The sequence below is a fragment of the Ascaphus truei genome, chromosome 3 (genome assembly GCF_040206685.1).
Source record: "Ascaphus truei isolate aAscTru1 chromosome 3, aAscTru1.hap1, whole genome shotgun sequence".
NCBI classification, from domain to species: Eukaryota; Metazoa; Chordata; class Amphibia; order Anura; family Ascaphidae; genus Ascaphus; species Ascaphus truei.
In genome coordinates this window covers 244639523-244666162 of record NC_134485.1, presented here as the reverse complement: position 1 = coordinate 244666162, position 26640 = coordinate 244639523, and the positions used below count along the sequence as shown (strand labels likewise).

The 26640-nt window shown below is 46.1% G+C and overlaps 1 protein-coding gene and 1 long non-coding RNA gene across 12 annotated transcripts in view; one reads left to right on the top strand and one right to left on the bottom strand.

Annotated features, from left to right (window-relative positions):
• The window catches only part of INPP4A (inositol polyphosphate-4-phosphatase type I A), a 150952-nt gene that overhangs the window by 111491 nt on the left and 12821 nt on the right, over positions 1 to 26640 (bottom strand). The window lies entirely within an intron of this gene.
• The window catches only part of LOC142491041 (uncharacterized), a 3429-nt gene continuing 2644 nt past the window's right edge, over positions 25856 to 26640 (top strand). The window contains exons 1-2 of the long non-coding RNA XR_012800237.1: positions 25856 to 25979; positions 26496 to 26577. This is a non-coding gene — a long non-coding RNA (uncharacterized LOC142491041). The remainder of the gene's footprint in view (positions 25980 to 26495; positions 26578 to 26640) is intronic.

The window sequence follows — 26640 nt, the reverse complement described above, 5'->3', positions numbered from 1 at the left end:
ATAGTCTGGAGAGCCCGCCGGTATAGTCTGGAGGGCCCGCCGGTATAGCCTGGAGAGCCCGCCGGTATAGCCTGGAGAGCCCGCCGGTATAGTCTGGAGAGCCCGCCGGTATAGTCTGGAGAGCCCGCCGGTATAGTCTGGAGAGCCCGCCGGTATAGTCTGGAGAGCCCGCCGGTATAGCCTGGAGGGCCCGCCGGTATAGCCTGGAGGGCCCGCCGGTATAGTCTGTAGGGCCCGCCGGTATAGTCTGTAGGGCCCGCCGGTATAGTCTGGAGAGCCCGCCGGTATAGCCTGGAGAGCCCGCCGGTATAGCCTGGAGAGCCCGCCGGTATAGCCTGTAGGGCCCGCCGGTATAGCCTGGAGAGCCCGCCGGTATAGCCTGGAGGGCCCGCCGGTATAGCCTGGAGAGCCCGCCGGTATAGTCTGGAGAGCCCGCCGGTATAGCCTGGAGAGCCCGCCGGTATAGTCTGGAGGGCCCGCCGGTATAGTCTGGAGGGCCCGCCGGTATAGCCTGGAGAGCCCGCCGGTATAGCCTGGAGAGCCCGCCGGTATAGCCTGGAGGGCCCGCCGGTATAGTCTGGAGAGCCCGCCGGTAAGTCTGGAGAGCCCGCCGGTATAGTCTGGAAGGCCCGCCGGTATAGCCTGGAGAGCCCGCCGGTATAGTCTGGAGAGCCCGCCGGTATAGCCTGGAGAGCCCGCCGGTATAGTCTGGAGGGCCCGCCGGTATAGCCTGGAGGGCCCGCCGGTATAGCCTGGAGAGCCCGCCGGTATAGCCTGGAGAGCCTGCCGGTATAGCCTGGAGAGCCCGCCGGTATAGCCTGGAGAGCCCGCCGGTATAGCCTGGAGAGCCCGCCGGTATAGCCTGGAGAGCCCGCCGGTATAGCCTGGAGAGCCCGCCGGTATAGCCTGGAGGGCCCGCCGGTATAGTCTGGAGAGCCCGCCGGTATAGTCTGGAGGGCCCGCCGGTATAGCCTGGAGAGCCCGCCGGTATAGTCTGGAGAGCCCGCCGGTATAGTCTGGAGGGCCCGCCGGTATAGCCTGGAGAGCCCGCCGGTATAGTCTGGAAAGCCCGCCGGTATAGCCTGGAGAGCCCGCCGGTATAGTCTGGAGAGCCCGCCGGTATAGTCTGGAGAGCCCGCCGGTATAGTCTGGAGGGCCCGCCGGTATAGCCTGGAGGGCCTGCCGGTATAGCCTGGAGAGCCCGCCGGTATAGTCTGGAGAGCCCGCCGGTATAGTCTGGAGGGCCCGCCGGTATAGTCTGGAGGGCCCGCCGGTATAGCCTGGAGGGCCCGCCGGTATAGCCTGGAGAGCCCGCCGGTATAGTCTGGAGAGCCCGCCGGTATAGCCTGGAGAGCCCGCCGGTATAGTCTGGAGGGCCCGCCGGTATAGCCTGGAGGGCCCGCCGGTATAGCCTGGAGGGCCCGCCGGTATAGCCTGGAGGGCCCGCCGGTATAGTCTGGAGAGCCCGCCGGTATAGTCTGGAGAGCCCACCGGTATAGTCTGGAGGGCCCGCCGGTATAGCCTGGAGAGCCCGCCGGTATAGTCTGGAGAGCCCGCCGGTATAGTCTGGAGGGCCCGCCGGTATAGCCTGGAGAGCCCGCCGGTATAGTCTGGAGGGCCCGCCGGTATAGCCTGGAGAGCCCGCCGGTATAGTCTGGAGAGCCCGCCGGTATAGTCTGGAGGGCCCGCCGGTATAGCCTGGAGGGCCCGCCGGTATAGCCTGGAGGGCCCGCCGGTATAGCCTGGAGGGCCCGCCGGTATAGCCTGGAGGGCCCGCCGGTATAGCCTGGAGAGCCCGCCGGTATAGTCTGGAGAGCCCGCCGGTTCAAATTATTTATTTAAATAAAAAAAATTAAAATTCATATTTTAAGCAGGCAGGGTTGCGGATTTGAAACCACATTTTGATTTTCTCCCTGTGACCTTTAAAAATCACTGGGTGTAACCTATTTATTTCAACTGTAGATTAGAACACGTACACACATTATATATGTGCTGGCTGTTCCAGGCATAACATACGTCGATCTAGGAGATCTGAAAGGTTATTAAACATTACTCTTTGTTTTTCACCCCTCCCGGTTGTGCCTTGCTGTCTCTTGTCCCTTCTTTCCGACCTTAATCTCTCCATCATGCCCTGCTCCTCTTTGCACTCTCTCCTCCCCTCTCTGTGCACTCTCTCCTCCCTTCTCTGCTACTCATCTCATGTGTCTCCTCTCCTTGCTGTCCGTTTCCTCCTCCTGCCTATCTCGCTATCTCCTCCCCTCTCTTTGCACTCCCTCTTGCCCCATGTGCACAGTGCTCTCCATCCCAGTCTCCTCCTTGTCATCTCTCCTCTCCATCATACCCTGCTCCTCTTTGTACCCTTTCCTCCCCGCCTTACTGTGGCTGCTCCTCTGTGCACACTACCCTCCATCCTCTCCTACACATCTCGTCTGTCTCCTCCTCTCCTTGCTGTATCCACTGCCCCAGTGTTTCCTGGGTGAGCGAGAGGCCGCTCAGTCTATCACAGAGGGTGAGGAATGTATGTGGCACCAACCGTGTGAGACGGTAGGGGGTAGCCGGCTTTCATTAAATAAAAAAGGTGAAGCCCAGCTGGCTGCCCCTAAAACTGTGTGCCGAGGGCTGAAGTGTCAGCTCTTGGGTTTAGTAATGCACTCTGATATGTTTCCCTGTATTTAAGTTCCCATTTTTCCTGTCGCCTGTAAGCTCCATAGCTAGGCATGTCATTTGTGGTTAGGTCTCCTGTTAGGAGATGGCTACAGAACAGGCACTTTGGGAACGGGAGTTTAAGTGTGGATAGTGGGGGGCAACTAGACTTAAAAAGTATTAAATGTTGCTCACCGGAGTAGCCGCTAACACTGGTATTTTACCCGCAAATCGTGTATGATTTGCAGGGACCCGTCTGTAGATGAAGACGGGGTATGTGTATGGAAGTCCCATGCAAAGCAGTGTAAAAACAGGACAGGCTTTTCCCTGTAAACCTTGCTCCAGAGACATAAAACTTCGGGAGTACGTTTTAGGTGGGATATTTGGGTTGAAATGCAGTTATCTTGTTTGCAGGAGTTCGGGGGACAAAGTTCCCGGTAGTCCCGTAATTGTCCCCGATGTGCAGGCATGATTTACGGGTACGCGAGGTGAATTACACCGGGGCAACAGTGTCTTAGTTTTCAAGCCCTAGTATCCCAAACCCATTTCCCTCACAGGTATAACGTTCCCCCAAGATATAAAAACTGTATTAAAATATTTGATAATGTTTGGTGCATACTGTATAAATGGCTATGCAGTCAGCCCGGGCATCCACACAGGTGCCGGGAGGTCTACATAGACATCGGACTTCAAAGGAGAGGATGTCCAACGGTGACAAAACCCTTTGGTGAGAGGGGAAGGGCGATTTGCTAGGTCCGGAGTACAAAGTGCACCCTTTGAAACTGCCAGACCTGGTGAAGCCTGCCCAGCTGGTGGCAATGGGTTTGCTGGGGGAAGATGCAGCTCGTAGGCACATTTCCCATTGGCCAATTCATATTTCTCGCTCACCCGGCTGGGCACGCCTCCGATGTTAGCCAAGAGACAAGTCCCTGTTTCTATTGGCTAGTGGGAGGGAATTCCCACGGTATGATCGGTCACGCATACTACGTCCATGCAGAAGATAGAACAGGGGAGGGTATGTAAGGAGATGGCCAAGGCAGAGAACCAGGCCATCCTGTGACTTGAGTCGGTGAAGTCCGGGCAGGCTTTTCAAAGTTGCTCTGTTACAAATAGCAGAGCAACCGGCTTCATTTCTGTAGCTAGGAAAGCAGAGTCCAAGTTCTGAAAATAGAACGTAGTGATCGCGGCTAAGATTTTAAGCTGAAGAGGACCAGGAAGCCGAGAGGTATTTCCCGGTCAGGGTAAGCCTTCCTGAAGCAGGCTCCCTGCACCTTTTTGAGGCAAGTTTTCACCCCCAGACCTCCAGTAAGTGTGGATTTCAACTGTATTTTATATTTAATTGGTGTGTACGCGGGTTTACCCGAATAAACCTAATTTTATTCCACTACCTTGTTTTGCATAGTGAATTGATCCCAGAAGGTAGGTGTTAAACGTGCTGGTCTCCCGTGACACCATGTACTCAGCGCTTAAACAAAAAAAACACAATACAGTACAGGGAATTAGAATACAAGAAGCATAGCAAAATCAGACAATAGGAAAGGAAATCTTCCAAGAATAAGGGGAGCTTGTCTCGTAGTTATTCCGAAAGGCTAACAGCTTGAAGAATCACTTGGCTCCGAACTCGTTACCTGGAATAAGGTCTTTTGGCTGCAGAATGCTGGTGCTCATTGTTAGCCAGAGAATCCATGAATTGGTGCAGCTCCTGCAATCACAGTTTGGAGGGGAAGGGAGCAATTCTGGAAAGCGTCCAGGATACCAGACCCAATCCAGTGGCCTCCAAACTGTGATTGCAAGAGCTGCACCAATTCATGGATTCTCTGGCTAACAATGAGCACCAGCATTCTGCAGCCAGAAGACCTTATTCCAGGTAACGAGCTCGGAGCCAAGTGATTCTTCAAGCTGTTAGCCTTTCGGAATAACTACAAGACGAGCTCCCCTGATTCTTGGAAGATCACCTGATGCAAGACGATTGGAACAGTCTTTATCAAGGGTTGTAGTTGGTTTCATAGTTCTTTATTTGTTCACTTAATTATTTAACACTATTTTAACACGATTATCACGTTTATTGTTGTGTTATTTCACATGTGTGGTTATTGGGTAGATTGTCACATTTAGGGTGTTTTAGAGCGCTATTGTTAATTTTTTTCACTTAGCTAATAGGAAAGGAAATACCTGCCCCGAAGAGCTTACAATCGAAGTGGTTTGTTGGGAGACTTAGAGAGAACAGGTGAGAGAATAAGTGCATTAGATGGCAGTGCTTGGCCACAATAGTTGTTAGGAGCGACTATGGGTGTGGGAGAGTAGCCATGAGTGCAAGTTATTGGGATGCTTCTTTTGAGGTGTCAGTTTTAAGGTTGATCTATATTAAATTAGATGGGTTAACATCATTAGCAGGGAGAAAGGACGCAGGGGGGGCATGGGTGAAAGCAGGTGTATATATGGGCAGGTCCAGGGTGGGGAGAGAAGGGGAGCTTTTTGAGGGGTGTAGAAATTGTTTGTAAAAAAGTGTGTACATAGTGGTACAGTGTATACGTACAAGTATAGGTGGAGTTAAAGAGAGATGAAGATGTGGATAGGAGGAGAGTGGGGAAGTTGGAGAGAACAGGAAGATTTACAAAGGAGTGAGAAACCCCTCAAACAAAAAGAAATAGGCAGGGTGTAATGAGATGCAGGGAGAGAGGTAGGAGGATAGAGTCCCCAGGTATTGGAGGATAGAGTCCCCAGGTATTGGAGGATAGAGTCCCCAGGTATTGGAGGATAGAGTCCCCGGGTATTGGAGGATAGAGTCCCCGGGTATTGGAGGATAGAGTCCCCGGGTATTGGAGGATAGAGTCCCCAGGTATTGGAGGATAGAGTCCCCAGGTATTGGAGGATAGAGTCCCCAGGTATTGGAGGATAGAGTCCCCAGGTATTGGAGGATAGAGTCCCCAGGTATTGGAGGATAGAGTCCCCAGGTATTGGAGGATAGAGTCCCCAGGTATTGGAGGATAGAGTCCCCAGGTATTGGAGGATAGAGTCCCCAGGTATTGGAGGATAGAGTCCCCGGGTATTGGAGGATAGAGTCCCCGGGTATTGGAGGATAGAGTCCCCGGGTATTGGAGGATAGAGTCCCCGGGTATTGGAGGATAGAGTCCCCAGGTATTGGAGGATAGAGTCCCCAGGTATTGGAGGATAGAGTCCCCAGGTATTGGAGGATAGAGTCCCCAGGTATTGGAGGATAGAGTCCCCAGGTATTGGAGGATAAGAAGAGAAGGAGATGAAAGCGCACATGTATAAAATCAGGCCTGGGAGGGCAGTGTAGCATTTAAGGTTACACAGCAGCTTAGAAAGTTAGTCTTTAGATGTGAATAAATGGTCAGAGCATTTAGAAAGCCTTCTCCAATTCAACACAGTCTCATTACACTGGGTGTGCCCGTCTCTTAATTAGTGACAGGCCGATCAGCCTATCACAGAGGGATGTGCAGACACCCTTGTTGAATTATATAAAATACACACACACACACACACACACACACACACACACACACACACAACCTCCAAATATTAGTAATGAGTATAGTCTATTCTTCCATGTAAGCTTAATAAATACACACAACGGAAAAAAAACTTGAAGGCATGAGAACAGGCGCGAGAGTTAGATGTTCACTTTACAGCACACCACAGGAGTAATCTTTTAAGACTTTACTTTTAAAGTAATCAAAAAATAAATCTGCAAACTTATTATTACGTGAGATGGAAGTAGTTAATTAAAAAGGGATGTGGAGGGGGGAAGAAAGGGATGGGGTAGTTACAAACAATTAATGTCCCCAAGTAAGACCACTCTGACCAATCAAGACCTAAGGCAAGTCCCTTGACAGGTGTCCTGGATATTTACAGTGAATAAGGGATTAATCTTTAATTAAATACTCAGTATGAATGGTTTGAGATTCTAATCTTTGCACCTAATTCTTGTCCATATTGCAGCCTGAAAGGAGATCAGTACTGTATGGAGGGTGCCTAGATGGATTGAACAGCAAGGCGGGATTCAATCTGGTATTTACAAGTCTGCTAAAGGGATCACCCAGTTCAGCAGGATACAGTCTGATAAGACAATCTACAGTCAGTAGGAACAAATTTGTGTAAATAGAGATTGTAGCACTCTTATTCCCCTCCCCCCCTTGCTGGAGGAATCAGTGCATCAAAGTGTATTCAAAACAAAGTAACACTTGTAAGGCTGACTACCATCAGCCCTGTTCTGTGCTTCAGTCTCTAGAAAACCTGAATATCAGCCGTTTGTGGCACTCTATTCCCTCCTCACTACTAACTCAGCCTTAGCGACTAATGCATGATGTCATCAGGCATGCCCGACATACGGGCCATTCCTAGGGCATCCTCTGGGAAAAATGGCACATCTACACGCCTTTATATAGCACCAGTCTATCAGCATGTATTTAGGAGAAAAACAAATGGAGTGACATGAGTTGCATGCGTAAGGCTAAGATTATAGTGCATGGATCCGCGCGCATGATGTCACACGCGCGAAACATGCACGAGGAATCGGGAGGCGTGGCCGTGAGGTCACGTCAGAGGTTCACCTTCATTGGCTGAACCGCTTCACGTGACGCGGACGCCACTTGGAAAGAAAATATTTTGTCTTTCCAAAAAACGGTCGCGTCTACTATGGGCAACTACCTTGGAAGCAAGATATTTATTTCGGCGTCGGCACTATAATCTTAGCACAAGACTGCAGTGTGCAGCTGACTTGCGCATAAGCCAACTAAAGCTATAGCTCAGCGCCTCATGAGAGGGACCTCAAATAGAAAAATTAATGCATTTCAAGTTTTAAAATTGAATAAAGATGCAGTATTGGAAAAAGATACTCTATAAACATGACCATTTTTGTTCAAATATGAACCCTCATTTTTGGGAAGTCTTAAACTTGACATAGCTTAGTGTCTCAGAAGGTCCAAACCCAGCCCTAGGTGAGAGTGCGTGTGTGAGAGTGCGTTGTGGTGGGTATTAGAAAGAGCAGTTGGGAGAGCTAGCCTGGGTGCAAAAACACGTAGTACCTCCTCAAAAAATGAGGAATATAAAACAGATACACACACACCTCAACCCCATTTTAGCACGATCCGATACAACGCAGATCCGCTTATAATGCGGTGTGAGCATGGCTCCCAATAAATTACTGTCACACACAAGTACTGTACGTTCAAATCCCCCAGCCCAATTGGTCAAGGTGTAGAAACCACTTCCCCCTCACAGCACCACCGCGCAGCCTGTACATCAGTAATGAAAAGTTCAGTCCACGCTCTGGCTCTTTAAACTTGGAGTGTTGGTCCCTCTCAGTTCTCTTGCTGCTTCTGTGTTTATGAGGTGTCTCCCCCACCTCCAAATGTGGTCTCCACCGGAACCCCGATGGTGATACCAATATCAGCAAAACAAGAAAAAACACAAAAGCGCACCAAGATGAGAGATAGATATTGTATTAGCAACAAATAATAAAATTAGTAACTTACATATAAAATTTCTTTAATAATCCCCGATTCTGGTGTCTATCACAGGAGTAGGGCATCACATAGGAAGTATGAAGGGTAATCTCAGTTCTGAGAGATCAGACCCGCGCGCTTAGGATGCCTGTCCGTTTTTGATAGCATAGAAACGATCGGAAATAAGCAGGAACGGTACACTTGAGTGTGTACTGGTGGTGGGTAGTAAAACCGCCAGCCACAACAGTCGCAAACTGTGTGGCTGGCGGTTTTACTACCCACCACCAGTACACACTCAAGTGTACCGTTCCTGCTTATTTCCGATCGTTTCTATGCTATCAAAAACGGACAGGCATCCTAAGGACACCTATTGAAGGCCCCGGTTTCTGCACATGCGCGCTACACTCCGCACCACGCTACCACACGTGGAGGACAGGAGAGTGAACAGAGACAGCCCCAGCGCGCGGGTCTGATCTCTCAGAACTGAGACTACCCTTCATACTTCCTATGTGATGCCCTACTCCTGTGATAGACACCAGAATCGGGGATTATTAAAGAAATTTTATATGTAAGTTACTAATTTTATTATTTGTTGCTAATACAATATCTATCTCTCATCTTGGTGCGCTTTTGTGTTTTTTCTTGTTCAGCCTGTACATCACTCTCTCTCCTCCCGTCCCCTCCCCTCCCCCCCCCTCAGGTCTCACCGTGCAGACATAGGCAGAGAGAGACGCCGAGCATGTAAGAGGGGTGGAGAGAGACCGACCAGAGGAGCAGAGACACACAGGGCAGAGGACACAGGTAGAGAGACACAACGAAAAAGGAGAGGGGCAGAGATACACACATGGCAGAAGAGAGGGGCAGATTGACACAAGGCAAAGGAGAGTGGCGGACGCAGAACCCCTGATCGCGGCCATTTCTTTCCGCGATCCGCTTATAATGCGGTCGCATTATGTAGACCCCAAGCACCACGTGATAGAGAGAGCTCTATCTCTATAATAGCTGGTTAAGTCAATTTATCTCTCTTATAAGGCCTAGTTGGTTAGAGAGAATATGATGGTGGGGACAACATACAGATATTAAATACCCAATAGTGATTTGCACCTTTTTAATTATATACAGTAGTATAATCACTTAGATACAGTAATATGACCCGACATGTTGTAATGTAACTATTCACTCTCTGTAAAGCAGGTTAACCAATACTGATAACCAATAACAGGGGTGAACGTGAATCCTTCAATTAATCCCTCTGGATTGAGTGTCTAATTTGTAGATCCATTCCGCCTTTTAGTAGTTTTTTTGTCCGTGTCCCCACCCTGTACGGTGCCCTGTCGGTGGAGAATGCCTGTAAATTGAGGCAGTTTAGATTGCCATTATGGCAGACGTTAACATGAATTGCTACAAGGGAGTCAAGAAAATTCTTGACAGAATTCACATGTTCCAATATCCTTCTACAGAACGGGCTAGTGGTCTCTCCATATACACCATATACACATGTATGTACATTTAATTACAAAGAAAGACAAACATATGTTGATTCTGGGCTTGAGATAGCAGATTGCACCAACTCCAATTGTCAAAGACTTATTCAATATTTCCTCAATATTAATGCAGTAAACATTGGAAAAATAAGTGCAGATGACACTATCTACTGTGATGGACAACCCATTTATTTTTTAAATGAAGAGGTATTGTAGCTACAATAAAATATTAAATACAAGAATGGTGAATGGCACATCCATACATTTATTCATGAGATTATAGTATGGCATTGCATGGTACAAAACAAGGGTAATGAAAACACTCAATGTCTTGTTTGTCAACAGCACAATGAAAAAGCTGCAAAATGAATATATTTTCTATTACAATCATTTTATTACAATGAATCTCCATCTACAGTATGTCAAATAAACACTAGTATGTCTGACAATAAAGGGTCATTCTTTTGGACAAATAAACACAAACTTATATACACACACACTTATTTTTTTTTTAATGGTTTTATTTTTAAATCAATCATTCTAAAGCTTTTGATATAAAGGTCTGTTTGCTCATTCGAACTTCATTCATTCACTCTCCCGAAAGTAAAATCTATAACTTGTATTTCGGCAGATAAGAATTATCAGTACAGTTCATTAACCCTTTGGGTGCTCCAAAACGTAGTCACTACGTGGGTGCTCCAAAAACGTAGTCACTACGTCCTGGGGACCCCATTAGGTAGTGACCACATACTGCCTAAAGAGGTCAGTTTTTCCTGCTTAGATTGCCTCCTGCGTTCCCCATAGACACAGGAAGTGATCTGCCCAGTAGTGAAACGGAGGACTCCTCTTCCGTTTCCTGTAAAATGGCTGCCATGGTCATGTGGCCCCTAATCAAAACGGGCAAGCAACCGCACTGTGCCGGAGGGGTCATGGCACTCTGGTACCACAACCACTCCAGCACTCCAATGGTTAAGGACACCCCTAAATTTCTGTGGTATGAGAGAGATTATATCCATAGCAGCAGAGAAAGGCAATTACAGGACTTTAAACAAAAAAGTCATTAAGAATGAAAAAACATTTCCACTAATGTGGTATTAAAACGTTATAGGAGTGCCGCTGCGCTCTTTCTAAACAGATAATCTATAGAAAGAAGTGCAACAAACAACCGTCTATAGCGTACAATATCGCTTTAATAGGGAAAGTAAAATAGGTTAAAATACACCAACTTAAAAAGGGCTCATCTGTAAGTAAGTCCTGTTTCTCCGCCTGCTGCCCATGTGCTTGGCTGACTCTGCGTCACTGCGGCAGTGCTGTTTGCGTGCTGTCAACGTCCTCGGGGATCCCTCGTCTGCACTACGGGTCTCCGCGGGGTTCACGTTAAAGCTGCAGTGCAAGCTCGTGGTTTTTTTTTTTTACGTCAACAGTTTCATGTGGGCAATCTCTACTTACCTAAAGAACTGTAGAGAAAAGAGGAAACTGGTGCACAGTCCAATGAAGTGGGTCCCAGGATAACAAACATAAATATTTATTGATGTGAAAACATCCAACAAACGGAGGAGAGCAACCTCCGTTTGTTGGATGTTTTCACATCAATAAATATTTATGTTTGTTATCCTGGGACCCACTTCATTGGACTGTGCACCAGTTTCCTCTTTTCTCTACAGTTATCTATATCTACTTGGCTGCACGTCTACCAGGAATCCAAAGGACCAGTGCAATATGTGAGTACTTTTAACACTTTGAGGGGGACCATCCCTATTGGAGGTGTCATGGGGGTTTATTGCTTGCCCCTACCTCAGGGATCCTTTTGGCCCCCACATAGGATGTTATGTCTTATCAGTACGAGTTCTTTTCTCCATTATTTGTGTGATCAAACACTAGAGCGCAGTTGTCACTACAAATTCTACCTAAAGAACTGCATAGCTGCCGGTCAATTCGTTCTCCGTCTATTAATCGGCGAAGTTTGGCGACATCTTTAAATATGGGGAATGTAAATGGTTGCTATAGGAACAAGTATGCTTGTTAAAATAGAATACAAGAAAATTGGTCTTTCAAAGTTGTTTTTTCTAAAACAGAAAATGCTAAAAGTATTTTTTCTTACTACAGAACTGATTTAATTTAAAAAAAAACCACACGCAGGATATTGCCTGAACTCCAGCTTTAAAACATCCAATGCATTTCACAACTGTGTGTTGGTTCTAGGGATGTATGTTGGAGAGGAGTGTCGTTATTTAAAGTCCATCCATATTGATCAGCCAATAAGAGGGCAGGCTGAATTAACGCTGAATTAACGCCTAATAATTCAAGGAGCACAGTATTCCAGAAAAAGCATAGTACTTGGTGATATGAAAAGAGAGGACTAGGCATTACATTGAAGGATTCTGTGCGCAAAGTAGAGATCGCCCTCCTGATTGTCGACTGGCACTACCTTTTATTTCCCAATTTTTTATGGTTTTATACATATTTTAAAAGCACCTTTTCATGCATTATAAATGTACGGCTAGGTGCCCAGTGGCCGCGACGGCGTGTGCGGCGCACACAAGGTACGGCCCTCTATGTGGCCGGCCACAGTTGCTGCCTGTGCGCCCTGGCACAATGCGCAACCACATTGTGTAAAGACAAGGATTTTGTCTTTTCTTGTAGTGACAGAGCGCTGGCCACGTCACGGTGGCGGTTCAGGCAATGAGGGTGAACCAGTCGCATGACATCAAGCTCGCGCCCCCGCCACGCATTGTCAGGAGTCCACCAGGTTGCGCTGCCAGGCACCCCATCGCGCCCACACAGGGGCCTTAGCAACCCCAACCCTCTCTAATAGCGCATCCGAGATCAGATTAATTGTAAGGAAATCCAACTACAGTAAGTCCTCGTTTTACGACGCTTCGCTTTACGACGAATGGCTTATCCGACGCTGTCCAATACATCCCTATGGCCGTTTTTTCGACGCCAAAATGGCTTATCCGACGCTCTTACGACGCTTTGCAAAGTTGTAACATTATGTCAATCAGAAAGCTGCAGTCAGGGAAATCATCCAGATCAGTCTGTGTGAAGGTTTTGTGGTATATTTATGCCTTTAAACATGTCTAGCAGTTTTATTATACAGGTCTGGATTCAATAAATAGAATCTTTACATCATAATGTATGTGTGTGCAGCATAATCTTATTGTTTGAGTAAAATATTTTGTGTATTTTAGCATTAAAAATGCCTTCTGGGATGGAACGTTTCATTTAAACAGTGTTCCTATGGGAAAACGGGTTTCGCTTTACAACGTTTCGCTATCCGACGCAATTTTGAGTAACGCATTGCGTCGGATAACCGAGGACTGCCTGTATCTCTAATAGTGTGTCTGAGATCAGATGCATTGTAAATTGTTCTGTATTTGGTACAATTTTGGCATGACCTGAAAATTGCAAGAAACCCTTTAGGTATGCCCTAGGAACTTAGGTTGAAAAACAATGGTGTAGAGATGGATACATGGTCAGAGGTTTTAGTCTTGCACACCTTAAATGCCATAATGTTAGCAATATACTTGCGTTTAAAGTACCAGTGCTCCGTGGTTCAGGAAAACACCTGTCTTGTGTATTCTCAGGATACATGTAAGTAAGTAGAAGATCCAGGGCACTCCGGATTTGCAAAAAATTATTTATTCTCTTAGTGGCACACACTAGAGATAGGTAAGACACACTCCGTGCTCAAGAAAAGAAAAAGACCCTTTTCGTTTATCTTAATATATAAAATCGAAAGGTTGGTACTAGCTGCGGTGAATCTGAATGGTCCTCAGCCTCTGGCCAATCAGATTGGTGGCTCTGACGTCACCCAACTGCCACTCTCTTCCCCCTGGGCGCCACACACACACACTCTCTCTCTGTGTCCTCTCTCCTTCCCCCCCCCCCCCAATCACACTCACTTCCCTCCCCGGCGCTCACTTCCCTCCCTCCCTGGCGCTCACTTCCCTCCCTCCCCGGCGCTCACTTCCCTCCCTCCCCGGCGCTCACTTCCCTCCCTCCCCGGCGCTCACTTCCCTCCCTCCCCGGCGGGGGAACAGGCAGTGGGTAGGCAGCCTCGCCGAGTGGCTAAGATGGCGGCGCCCGGAAGGACCCCCTTCCTCCTGCAGCTGCCTCGCGGCACCGAGTGCCTAAGAAGGCGGCGCCCGGAAGGACTCACCTCCCTCCCCGGCGCTCACTTCCCTCCCCGGCGCTCACTTCCCTCCCTCCCCGGTGCTCACTTCCCTCCCCGGCGGGGGGACAGGCAGTGGGCGGGCAGCCTCCGGGAGGACACCCGCTCCCCGGCGCTCAACCACTTCCCCCCACCGCCCAGAGCACGCTCTCTACGGCTCACCCCCCACCCCCACACGCCGCTACCCCGGTCAACATCTCCGAGGAGCAGGAGGAGGGCGGCAGGGAGTTGCAGCCGCGCAATAGCTCCTTTGTGCCACCGGGAGTCGCCGGAGGCCACGAGGGGGGAGAGAACCACTGGCAGGCCGAGGAGCGCGGCATGCTGCCGGGGGAGGAAATGCAGGGGGAGGAAATGCAGGGTGAGGAAATGCAGGGGGAGGAATCCATGCCTTTCACGCCCCCCCCCCCGCCTTTGACGCCCCCCCCTTGCCTTTGACGCCCCCCCCCTGCCTTTGACGCCCCCCGTCCCCTCCCTGCCTCCGGGCAACGCCGGGTATATCAGCTAGTCATATATATTTCTCGCTCAATACCCATGAAAATCTGTACAATTGTAGGTCTGCTATGTACATGAACACTAATGTAGACAATCAACTGATTGTAACTAAATTGATGTCACTGTATTATGTCAACAAGTACCGGATACACTGCGGTAGGTTCATGTGCATTAGGTGAGAAATAGGAGTTTTTCCTTCATAGCTCGTAAATGTGGTAAACGGTAGTAACCTAATCTGAAACACTAAGATTACTGTAACGTGTGCGTTTGCACTGAAACACACGCCCGAAGACAAGAGCCTCTATCTCATTGCATGATTCAGAACATGTTGCTCCAGCTGCTCCCACTCCTGAATGATATATTGTTTTATGTATTCGTTTTTCAGTCCTCTTAGCGACCATCCTTTATCAGGAAACATTTGACGTGATCTTCTTTGCTAAACACTATTTTGGAAATATGCACTTGATGAAACCATCATGCCACCACCAATTCCAAACAATATTTATAAGATTTTTGAATCATTCTAAAATGTAATCTACGGTAGCAGACCTAGAACTGCAAAAAATAATGAAGATGGAGTTTGATTTTTCTGCAAAATATGCCTAAAAATAACAGGGTCCAGTTTGTTCTGAACACAGTGTATATACAAGGTCGCACTTAATCGTGACGGCGACGTCTCCCGTCACCATGGCGAAAGTTGAATTTCAAGTTTAGGCGACATCGCTGGCCTCAAGGCCAGTGACATCAGAAAAGGGGGAGGGCAGAGGGACAGAGAAGCCCGTCTCGCCTTACGGCCATCAGCAAAAAAAAAAAAAATATCAGTGAGTACCAGATTTTCGGTAGCACTGTCGCTCCGTCGCGTGCACTATAAGTGCCGACGACAATGCATTTGTTTTGACGCGACGGTCGCGTCGCGGCACTATAAGCGCAGCCTTAGAAGAGTGTGCTGGGGAGATGTGTAGGGACAGACACTTTTTCATCTGTGAAAAATATTTGACAATTTTCCAATTATTTTGCTTTCCATAACATTCACATGGCTTTCACATTCACCTAGCGTTAGGCAGTTAACCACCCTTGCAGACCCCAGCCATTCTTGGGTATAGAGCAGTTCTCCCTTTGCTGACTGGCCGTAGTTAAGAGTTTGTCACCTTTTCTGCTCAGCAGAGGAAACCTGCCGGAATAGGATCAAGTTTTCATAGCCTACATTTATTCGACTTGTGGTCACTGGAGACTTATGAAATGAGGGCAAACTATTTAAACTCTCTATTAGTTGTGCCTGGAGCCGCAGTGAGTGATGTTAAATTAGACGCACTGCCTGAAGCATCAGTGCGTTCAACCAGGTCAGGCAAAATGTTCATGAAAGGTACAGCTATTCATTTATTGTTGGAGAGGAATGAGATTATCTCTACAGATATAGTGTCATTTGTTTTTTCAAGCAGGGCACTATCGCAGGGAAACACCTGCTGAAGTCAATGTTAGTGTCTGTGCGATAGCACCTCAATTCAGCACTGTCACAGTTGAATGAATAACCCCCCGTTGTTGGAATATGTATTCATACCCTATGGTAATATACTCATGTCAGGAATTCTGACACTTGGAACACTGAAACCATTAAGACAACACACTATACACTGTATTAAAGTCTAGTAACTCACGTAATACCTTTTATTCAGCCCGCAATGCTTTGCTATCCCCCTCTGCTAGAGAAAAGGTTAATATTCATGCTTTGCAATGCGTTACAGGCCCCATGGCGAGGGGATGTAAACCGTTTACATAGAAGGTGAATAGCTGTATTTTTGTGGTATCAAACGGTCAAAAAAAAAAAAACAATGATGAAAACTGCCCAGAAATTATGAAGATGCGCTAAGCCATTTTTGCGGCTAATTCGTGGTTCTGAAATGTATTTGACGCCACACCGCCATGCAATAAACAGACAAGGCCCTGCTCAGTCTCATACTAAGGGAGTAGGCGGATGTTCTACAAAGTCAAACTGAAAACAAAGTTAAACAATGTTCAGGTTTATATAAATCTACCATTTGTTTTGCAAATCCACATGAATCATGTTTTGTTTTTCGGTTAGAGAATAGTTGAAATTATTAACCCTTTCCGTCAATTAAACTTGTCTACTATATTTCTTGATACCAGGCCAGTAAACAAGGGAGTCTGCACATATGCAAACACACGGACAATTACATGCATCTCTTAAATTAGCTTGGGGGTCCCAACACAAGGTATCCAAAAAACGACACAACACTCCATCAGAGGAAGGGGCCAGGCTGGCCAATCTCTGAAGTTGGGCCCAACTACCGGGATTGGACGGTCCCCCCCTCCCTGTCTGCGGCCCTGCTCCAGAGCAATCCACATATATTTAGTGTGTACTCAACACATACTCAAAGTTGCAGTGCACACAGTATTTTCACCCCTTTCATGAGTGTTCCTGCCAAGGGATCCTGATGAAGGGGGTTGAACATACATCTTGAAACATTGTATTTTTTACGGCTTTCTTCAGAATACACTAAATAGATAAGTAGCCATTTTGGAAAATTCACTTTAGATTTGGTGTATTATATATATATACAGTATATATATCTGAAGTGACATTTGAATTACCCCTCTTTACAAGTTAGACTACCAATAGCACAAGATCAGAAAATATGGAACATAACTAACTCTTACGGCAGTCATTTGATAAAAGTTTCTTACTCAATGATAATTTATACGGATTGGAATTTTAAGCCATGTTCCAAGGTGTCTCCTAGTACCCGAGCATCATGCAGTAAAAGGCAGCAGGCTGGTTGCGGTGTGTGATTATTAAAGAACAGAAGTGGGGAAGGAGGAAATTTACCTTATGATATTTCTGGTTTCTTCGAGTCCTCTAGACCAGCGGTGCGCAAAAGCGGTGCCGACGGGGGGCGCGGGGTTTACAGAGGACACGCGCGCTTCCCGAAGGCACTTGAATTAAGTGCCGGGGGAGCTGCAGGGCCTCTGTAAACCTAACTTACCGTGGCTCCGGCGGCTTCCTCCCTGTGTCGCCATGGCAACGCGGCGGCAAAATGACGCTGCGAGGTCATGTGACGTCACGTTGCTATGGCAACGTGACGTCATTACGCCGGAGCGCGGGTAAGTTGGGGTTGGGAGGGGGGCACGGGAGTGAGGGGACAGCCGGCAGGGGGGCGCAGGGAAAAAAGTTTGCACCCCCCTGCTCTAGACTGCCAAATACTAATGGGATAGCTCCTCCTGCTCACAGCTGGCAGGACAAGCACCTCTGACCACTCAGTATGCATCAAATCTCAAAGTCAATGTGCTTGTCTACAGCCTCCATCTTTAAAGGAACCTCAGATGAGGGATCCCCAAGTTCTGAGACACTACTTGCCTGTTGTGAATAATTAATTAACCCGTCAGGCTGCAAATCCAATGTAGTCTGATCTGGGCCTTTTTAAAGACCCCTGAGACTATGCTTTGTCAGACTTTTTTTTCTCAGACATCTTCTTAAAGCAAAATCTTTTGGAGGTAGGTAGCAGAACGTTTGGCACCGCACTCTGCACAATATTGAGCCTAAGGCCACGCTGATAGTGCTCGTGACGGCGACGCGACGGATGACGTCACCCGCGAAAGTTGTATTTCGCTTTGCAGCGACCTGGCCATTAATTGGTTCAGAGATCACATGTGGCGACAGACTCTGAAAAATCTAATTTGTCCGGCTTCCAAATTTCGCACCGCCACGTCGCGTCGCGCTTACTAAAAGCGCACGCGATGGCGGCAATACATTTGTTTTGCCGCGACATCGGCACTATAAGCGCAGCCTTAGAAACAGTTTTTCTAACAACTTCAGCCTCTTGCTGAGGCTGCTCTGTTTTCTGGTCTTCTGAAACTGTAGAAGGAACAGACATGGTTTCTTATTTTTCTAACAATGAGGGAATAGATAAGCCAGCAAACTCGTGCTTTTTAAAATACCTCCCTGATGTCCTTTCTTCAGCTGATGTAGGACAATAATAACTATCCTAGGGTGGGTAAAGCCCTCTCATGAAGTGATCATAAGAATTGCTTACCCAACTAGTGTGAGGAGGAGCGATCCCATTAGCATTTGGCTGCCATAGAAGACATTTTGAATGAGATTTTTTCTGGAAATAATCCGTAGTTTCACATAATGAAATGAGTTTCATGATCTCAATTTGTCTTGGTTGAATACAAAGGGCCTTTAATGTGTATCTGCGGAGCAGATTTTCAGATGAAAACAACCCGAATGCCAGTTACCCATAACTATCTCCTTTCCACCTTAAACCTCTTTCCCTCACCTGTGGAACGCCTCAGTATACGTCAAGCACCTTCTCTTCCCAACTTCAAGTCAAATCTAAAAACTCACCCCTTAAATGAACCATTTCGATAGCCTAGACTTACGGCTACTGTCTCACACTCACAGTCGCTCCTACCACCCACTGCGGCCAAGCAGTGCCATCCACAGCACTTATTCCTCACCTGCCGTCTCCAAGTCTTCACTTCCATTGTGAACTCTCCAGCGCAGGGAATTCCTTCCTATGGTCTGCTCGTTTGTTGCACTTATTGAATGATAAATTCCCTGTACTGTATTGTCTCTTGTAAAGCAGAGTCAATGACTGAGACACCTGTGCTGAAGCAGGGATATCCTTAAAAACGGTGTGTGGCCCTTTAGGACTAGAGTTGGCCACTCCTGCTGCAGCACATCCACATCACAAACTGAAAGCTTTAAAGCTGCAGTCTCCCAACAGCAAAGTAAATCAGGGGAAGCTGCTTTGATTTTGTAACCGTTAGTATTATCTGCTCTTAAAATTCAGATTCAGAGATTAGCCGACGGTCAGTCCCCACACGAAACTGAAAGTGAATGTGCATTTGGTAGTCATGTACAGTATTTGATTGGGTATAAACACGGCCTTACATGTGTTCAATGCGGCAGGGCGTGCGACGCCAAAACAAGTACATGTTTTGAACCGAGCGCGCACAAAGTTTGCACGACTGCGCGCACGGACGAGGCGGCCATGCACGCGAATTTCAAGCAGATCCAGGAAATTGATTTTCTAGAGTGACGCCCGCATCATGTGAGCGGCTCAGCCAATGAGGACGGACCGCTCACGTGACATCATGCCCATGCCTCCGGCACACCTCCCGCCTGCAGTGCAGGTTTCGAGCGTGTGCGTCCCCCCCCACGGAGCGCGTGCTCCCTGCCGAAGCTGGTATAATCGCAGCCTACAGTGATTGTCGTTTACTTACGCACTCAATATGTACACATGCATGTTATCGTTGGGCCTTTTCCTTTTCATGTATGCTTTTATATAGATCTAATTATGCGACCCATCAGTTGCTGTCAAAAGCAGTAATCCCAGTGCCATGCATACCTTTGGAACTAGTCAGTTAGCAGCACTGATGACTCAGGATGTGTCTATAATAAATCCACCTACTAAATTGTATATACTACTTGGTTAGATCAAATTTACAAGGTGTTTTATTGTGTATACTACTTGGTTAGATCAAATTTACAAGGTGTTTTATTGTGTATACTACTTGGTTAGATCAAATTTACAAGGTAGTTCAACAATGGTACTATGGCACAATCACAAATCTTGATTGTTATCAATATGTGTACGTTAAGCAGCGTGCCTTTTTTTTTTACATTTTATTTCCCTCCCCCCCCCCCCCCCCCCCTTTAATATGTGCATCAATACAACCATCACAATTAAGTATTTAGCTAAATTGCCAATCGGTCGGCGAAGATTTGGCTCGGGGGTTCACTAAATGGCCGTCAGTCAGGTGCAAAGTTCTGTGGAAAAGATCATGTCACCAGGCAGTCACTAGATACAATTGGTGCACTGCTAGAGAAAGGGCAGGGCTCAAAAAAGGGGTGTGCCAGAGCCTGTTTGAGAAGAGGAAGGTGATGTGACTGTAAATGGTTGCTACAGAAACAAAAAATGCTTGTTACATTATAATACATTAAACATGTCAGAGTTTGTTTGTTTTTATGCTACAAGTATTCTCTGATTAAAAAAACAAACAAACAAAAAAAATCATGTAGGATATGGGTCTGCAGTTTTAATGTTTCCATTGACAAATGTTGATTTCAAACCACATGGTTTCTTTGAAGGATACAGCAATAAGGAGTAATAACAGATGGAGCCAGTTAATTTGCTGTCAAGGGGGTTACAATGCTTCTGTTACATGGTATCTGTTCTGTATTAGGTTTATGGTTGCACAGAACATAATTATTCACTCAAGGGGATCCAGCTTATTGGACATAAGCTTAGCCAAAGCAGTTTTTACATTTTCTCCCACAATAGACTGTTTCCTAGGTAGTAATTCAGTTATTCTACAATGAAAAGATGGAAAATCAGTACCGTCTCTAATTTTAGCGTTTATAATCCGCAAGAAGGTATTAACCTCATATACACCAAGCCCAGCGCACACACATTTATATACACTGTAGAGCACACGGCTATTTATGGACATTCATATTCCTTATGTGCTGCTCAATAAATAATGTAACAATACAACTTCCAAATAGCTGCAAGTCGCTGGTGCAGATTGAGTTTTTTCATGGACAGGAAAACTAGCTGAACAAATACTGAATGCTTTGAAAAAAAGTAAAATAGAAAATCAAAACTCTCCCAATCTGTCTGCGACCCACAACTGCTCTGCCTAAATCAAATAGTTTGTTTCACATATACAGTAGTTGGATGGATCTTCTTTGTACACTTGAGAAACCCCAATGTCATCCCCATGTTCTGAAGCTGTTCTCCGATTATTGGGGCCATCAGAGAACGCATCACTTCCCTTCCATGGGAGTCTTTGTTTCCCCTCTAATTGCATCACCTGAACAGAGGTCACCCAGTGTGAGAAAACATGGACGTTTGTGAAGTAAAAGTCAAATCAACTCTCTCCTGGGAATATCTGAAATGCTTAGACAGCCATCAAGATGCCAACAGATACCCTCCAATATTTCCCAGATTACAATTGGTTCAACGTGTCCATTACACCCCATGGCCCTCATCTATAACCCCACTTCCCCTAAAGCATTTACAAATAAGAACTGCCCTTACCCCAAGTCCCAGGCTGCAGACAGGGCAGGTAGTGGCAGAGAGGCAACGGCCGTGGGTGCAGAGCCGAGTCATTATCCACTGCATAGTGACGCCGAGAAACTGACCATGAAGTGATACCACGCGGACAGCCTAGCAGCCTCTCCGAAGATTACCATTGGCCATTTGTCACGGGAAAGCATGGCCCTGATATATATAATAACGTAAGGACTGATTTGATCAAAATTGTATTTGTTTGTTCTGGAGAAGGCTTTCCAGGATTAAATCATCAAGTAAAAAGGAGTATTTCTCGGTATAGCAAGTAAACAAGAAGACATAGGGAGTCTCCCACAGATCCCTTTTACCACTGCACAAACAGGCTAATGATGGGTATTAGCAGGGGTATTGTGCTCCCTGACATATATCAAAAGGGCTGTAGGAGATATCATTTGTAATCGCATCCAATTCTAGGAGTGAACAATTACCACTAAAAGGCCTAGATTAGGCAAAACAATACATTTTTATTAATATATATAATATACCATAACGACGCATAATCAATAAGCATAAAAACATCTAAAACACAAGGTATGGTGATCGCAGGAGGCTAATTAATATCTACTCGATATAGACAGTAAATCAAGTTCAATGGCTAAAGCAAAGCAATGTAATCTCATGTAATGAGCCTCACCTTACAGTAGTCCTGACATTACACTGCAAAACCACACACAATAAATCACCAGGCATGGCAAGTCACCAGGACATTTAAACAAGCCAGAGCTAGAACTGCACTCTTGTATCCATTTGAAACATTGTAGCAACTCAGCCAGTGTCCTTGGACTGACCTTCACAGAGGATACAACTAAAGAGACTTTGTGTAACAATGTGCAGGTCTCATACTGAACTAACGAAGCTTGCAAAAAGTATGAAAGTAATGGTAGTTATTATCTATCGCCAAACGGCAACCCCCCCTCCAATCTCTGCCAACACCCTCCCCAACCTCCTTTATAGATCTGGTCCCCTCAACTCCTACAACTTTGGTTCCTGTTCTCCCCCTTGCCATGTGGCTTAGACCTCAGTCAACGGTCATCAAATGTAACCCCTCAATGGCCACGCACAAGATCCCTGCCTTTCATGTCCGGTCGGGGGGGGGGGGGGGGGAGGGAGGGGGAAAGGGGGGGTAAAAGTGTTACAGCGTTCATGAGCAGCTTCCTGCAGTGCCCCACATGTAGGAGACTGTCTGCCCTCTGCGTCACGATCTACAAGTGATGAGCCGGCTGCACAGTACATGGCACGTCAATAGTGCACTCAAAAAGGTTAAGGCCTCGTTAATAGTTGCGGCGTCACTCGCACGTTGCGCGCGCACGCGAAACCTGCACTGCAGACTGCAGGCACCGGGAGGCGACAGGGAGGAGTGGTGGAGCCGTGACATCTCGTGAGCAGTTCGCCTTCGTTGGCAGACCCCAGTATTAAATCTTTTTTAACTCTTAAAAGAACAAATTCCCAATACTGAATTCTTTCGTTACCTCCGACACTTCATCTTATCATCACACGTCACGAAAGGCTCATCACAGAGCAACACACATTTTCAACAGGTCTGAAGGACCACACCCCAAGGTAAGGGCCTTATTTAACGTTTATATCCAAGTTTTATACTGTATCACCACTGCCGGATAAAGATATTCTCAACATTAGACTATGAGAATCAGACCTAAGCGAGACACTTGTACACACATCTGGAACTCGATAGCCTCGGTTCCCATTAATTAAAGCTGCAGTTCAGTCTTTTTTTTATTTTATTTTTTTTTTTACTTTAATAGTTTCATGTGTGCAATCTCTAATTTGCTAAAGAGCTGTATAGGTGTCAGTCAATTCGTTCTCCATGTATTGATAGGCGAAATTTGGTGACATAATTAGTGAAGGGATCTGTTTATAGTCTGCTTGTCTGTCAGTGGAAGCTCATGAATATTCATGAGCACTCCTGCACCGACATGTGCTAGAGGGAGAGCAGGGCTGACAAAGGGGTGTGCCAGGGCTTGTGACAGGACATGAAGGGTTGTTTTTTTAAAAACAGAAAATGCTAAAAGTATTTTTTCTTACTACAGAACTGATTTATTAAAAAAAACACACATGCAGGATATTGACTGAACTGCAGCTTTAAATAGAATAGCTACAAAATCTTATAGCGATGGTTTTTAGCCTCTGAAAAATTAAACAGAATATATAGACAGACGTCCCCATTGTGATTCTTGTGGAAAGGACCAGGAGTTGCTAATCTCCGGTCCCAAGTTTTTGACCTCATTAATAGAATACTAAGCTTATTAATTAGCCAGGACTCCTGGGTCTCTCTCTTGACTAGGCAGATTTTGAACGTCGCCTAGAGGGAACGAAAACTAATTTCTCACATATTGGCAGCTGCAAGAAATAGCAGCTTCTTGGAAGGGAACTGCACTGGCCTTAGCTAAAATTAACAATAGAGTTTGTCGAGTGATGAGCTATGAAAACTTGACCGCATCTCCTTACGACACCATTGAGAGGTTGACAAACACATGGGATCCATCGCTAAGAAATATAGGTGCAAGAAGTAGATGCATCAATGGGACTGCCGCTCAAAAAGGTGGGGAAAAAAATAGTGGAAACTCACCAGTGTTGAAAAGTAAAATCAATTTATTAAACTACATTACAAAAAAAAGCCAAAACAGAGCAAAAACTCCCTGAGAAAGCACCACAGTGGGCATGAAACGCGTGGGAGGAGGGTTTTCCCCTCCGTTTTGTCTTTTTTATGTTTAATAAATTGATTTTATTTTTCACCTTGGAGCGGCAGTGCCATTGATCCATCTACTTCTTTCCGTTAATCTGATCGACCGGACGCCATCGGGGGACCCGGAGGTGAGTCTGCTTAGTGATTATTCACTCAGATTCACTACAGCAGGAGAAGAAAGACGGCGCTTCATAGTGCGTAACGTTACTCCACACCGGACGCATTGGAGACGCGGGGTCAGGATCACAGTCACTAACTGAGGTACAGGCAGTCCTCGTTTTACAACGCTTCGCTTTACAACGAATGGCTTATCCAACGCTATGCAATGCATACCTATGTTCATTTTTACAACGCCAAACCGGCTTATCCAACGTTCTTACGACGCTTTGCAACGTTCGGTATGTGTGTATATATTCACACATACACATAAACAACGTTGCAAAGCGTCGTAAGAGCGTATATATATATATATAATATTATACTATATAATATTATATTATACTATATAATATATTATTTATTATGTTATATTATATATATAATACAGTATATACACTATATAATTTATGTGTGTGCTGCATATCTTATTGCCTGCGTAAAATATTTGGTGTATTTTAGTGTTAAAATGCCTTCAGGAACGGAACCTTTCATTTAACCAGTGTTCCTATGGGAAAACGTGTTTCGCTTTACAACGTTTCGCTATCCAACGCCATTTTGAGTAACGCATTGTGTCGGATAACCGAGGACTGCCTGTACACCAGGCATGTCAAACATGCGGCCCGCGGGCCGCATGCGGCCCGCCACGGATATTTTTGCGGCCCGCTCACCGCGGGAGAAGTGAGCGCGGGTGTGGGGGAAGCGAGTAGCACGGGCAGAAGTAAAATCTGTCCTTCAGGGGCTGGAGGCGTACGGTGGCCGAGTGCAGTCAATCTGCACTCGTGCCGTGTGTGGGAGGACACGGGGGCGGAGTCAAAACCCCGGCAGCCTGGTGTGTGTGTGTGTGTGTGTGTGTGTGTGTGTGTGTGTGTGTGTGTGTGTGTGTGTGTGTGTGTGTGTGTGTGTGTGTGTGTGTGTGTGTGTGTGTGTGTGTGAAAATGGCTTTAAGAATAAACTAGGTAGCTACTGTATGCATTCACATGTCACTTTTAGATAGAATGAGTTCCTTTCCATGCCCCTATTAATCGCTGTGTCCAATGGCCAGGTTCTCAGCCTTTTAGCTTTAAGGAAGGCACCTATGAGAATTTAAATCAGACACATACAAGGTAACAACGGACAGAGAAAGCTTCATTGGAATTCAACGAGGCAGCAGAGGGGGGATGGTGCTTCATTGCAAACATAACGAGGACGCTGGGAGCCATGTATCAGCTTTGATTCTCTGCATCCAGCATGCATGGAGCTCAGCCTTAGATCCCTGTTTGCACCTGTAACTGCTATCATGTATGTTAGCATCCCTCTCAAGACACGTGAAATAAATACCTTGCATGAAAAGGTATCATTATAAAACGGGCTCTAAATTAACCAAGGGGGGGGGGGGGGGAAGTGCCTGGGGGAGGGTGGGTAGGGCCTGGGTGCTTGGGGGAGGGTGGGAAGTGCCTGGGGTGCAGGGCCTGGGGTATGGTGGGCTGAGGTGGGCAGGGCCTGGAGGAGGGTGGGCAGGGTCAAGGGGAGCAGAGGAGCACATGGTGACCTCTCAATAACGGAGCAGGAGATTGGATGTTTCCGCAGGGGGAGGTGATTTGATTATGAAGCTGCAACAGGACCGCAGGGGATTGGACGATGTCTTGGGGGGTGAAGTTATGTCACTGATGCCAGTGTCGTGACATTCACTGCCACGCGGAGGACAGGAGAAGAGCAAGGTGTCAGAGCTGCTGCACGTTAAATCCCCCTCCTAGGAGCAGAGACGATCTAATAATAACTGTAAGTAGCAACATACCTGTATTTTTTTTTAATATAAATACAACCCTATTTGATATTTACCCTATTTATTTTGCAAATTGTAATACACAAGGTCAGGTCAGAATGTTCAATTTAAAAAAAGTCTTAATTGTAATTAATGCCTTAATTTTTTTATTTAATGTCAATTAATTATTTATTTCATTTTAATTAATTTCAATTATTTCATTGTAATGCTCATTTTTTATTAATTGAAATTTTTTAATTTTAATGTCTTCATTAGTTAAGTAATTTGAATTAATGTATTAATTTTTTATTAAGTACAGTAGAGATTATAAAGTAGATTTCAGGCTGCGAAGTGGTATGTTTTATTCATTTCTGATACTGAAATCCCTTTTTACTTAATAGAATTTATGTTGAAGTTAAACTGTATAAAAGGCATCCTTTATGATTTATTTTTCTTATGCTGCTGTCTAGATATATAAATGTATTGCATTAAAATGCTCCTTTCCAATAAATATTTTTGCACTTTTTTTGCAGCGCGGGCACTCACAGCGGCCGTTGTGGTGTCTTGCACGAGGCAGACTTTTTACATCAGACTACCAGTCCACACAGACCTCGGGTAAGTCCAGAAAATAATAAAAATAATTAAAAAAAAGTTGGGTTTCCTTTTTTTATTAAACGG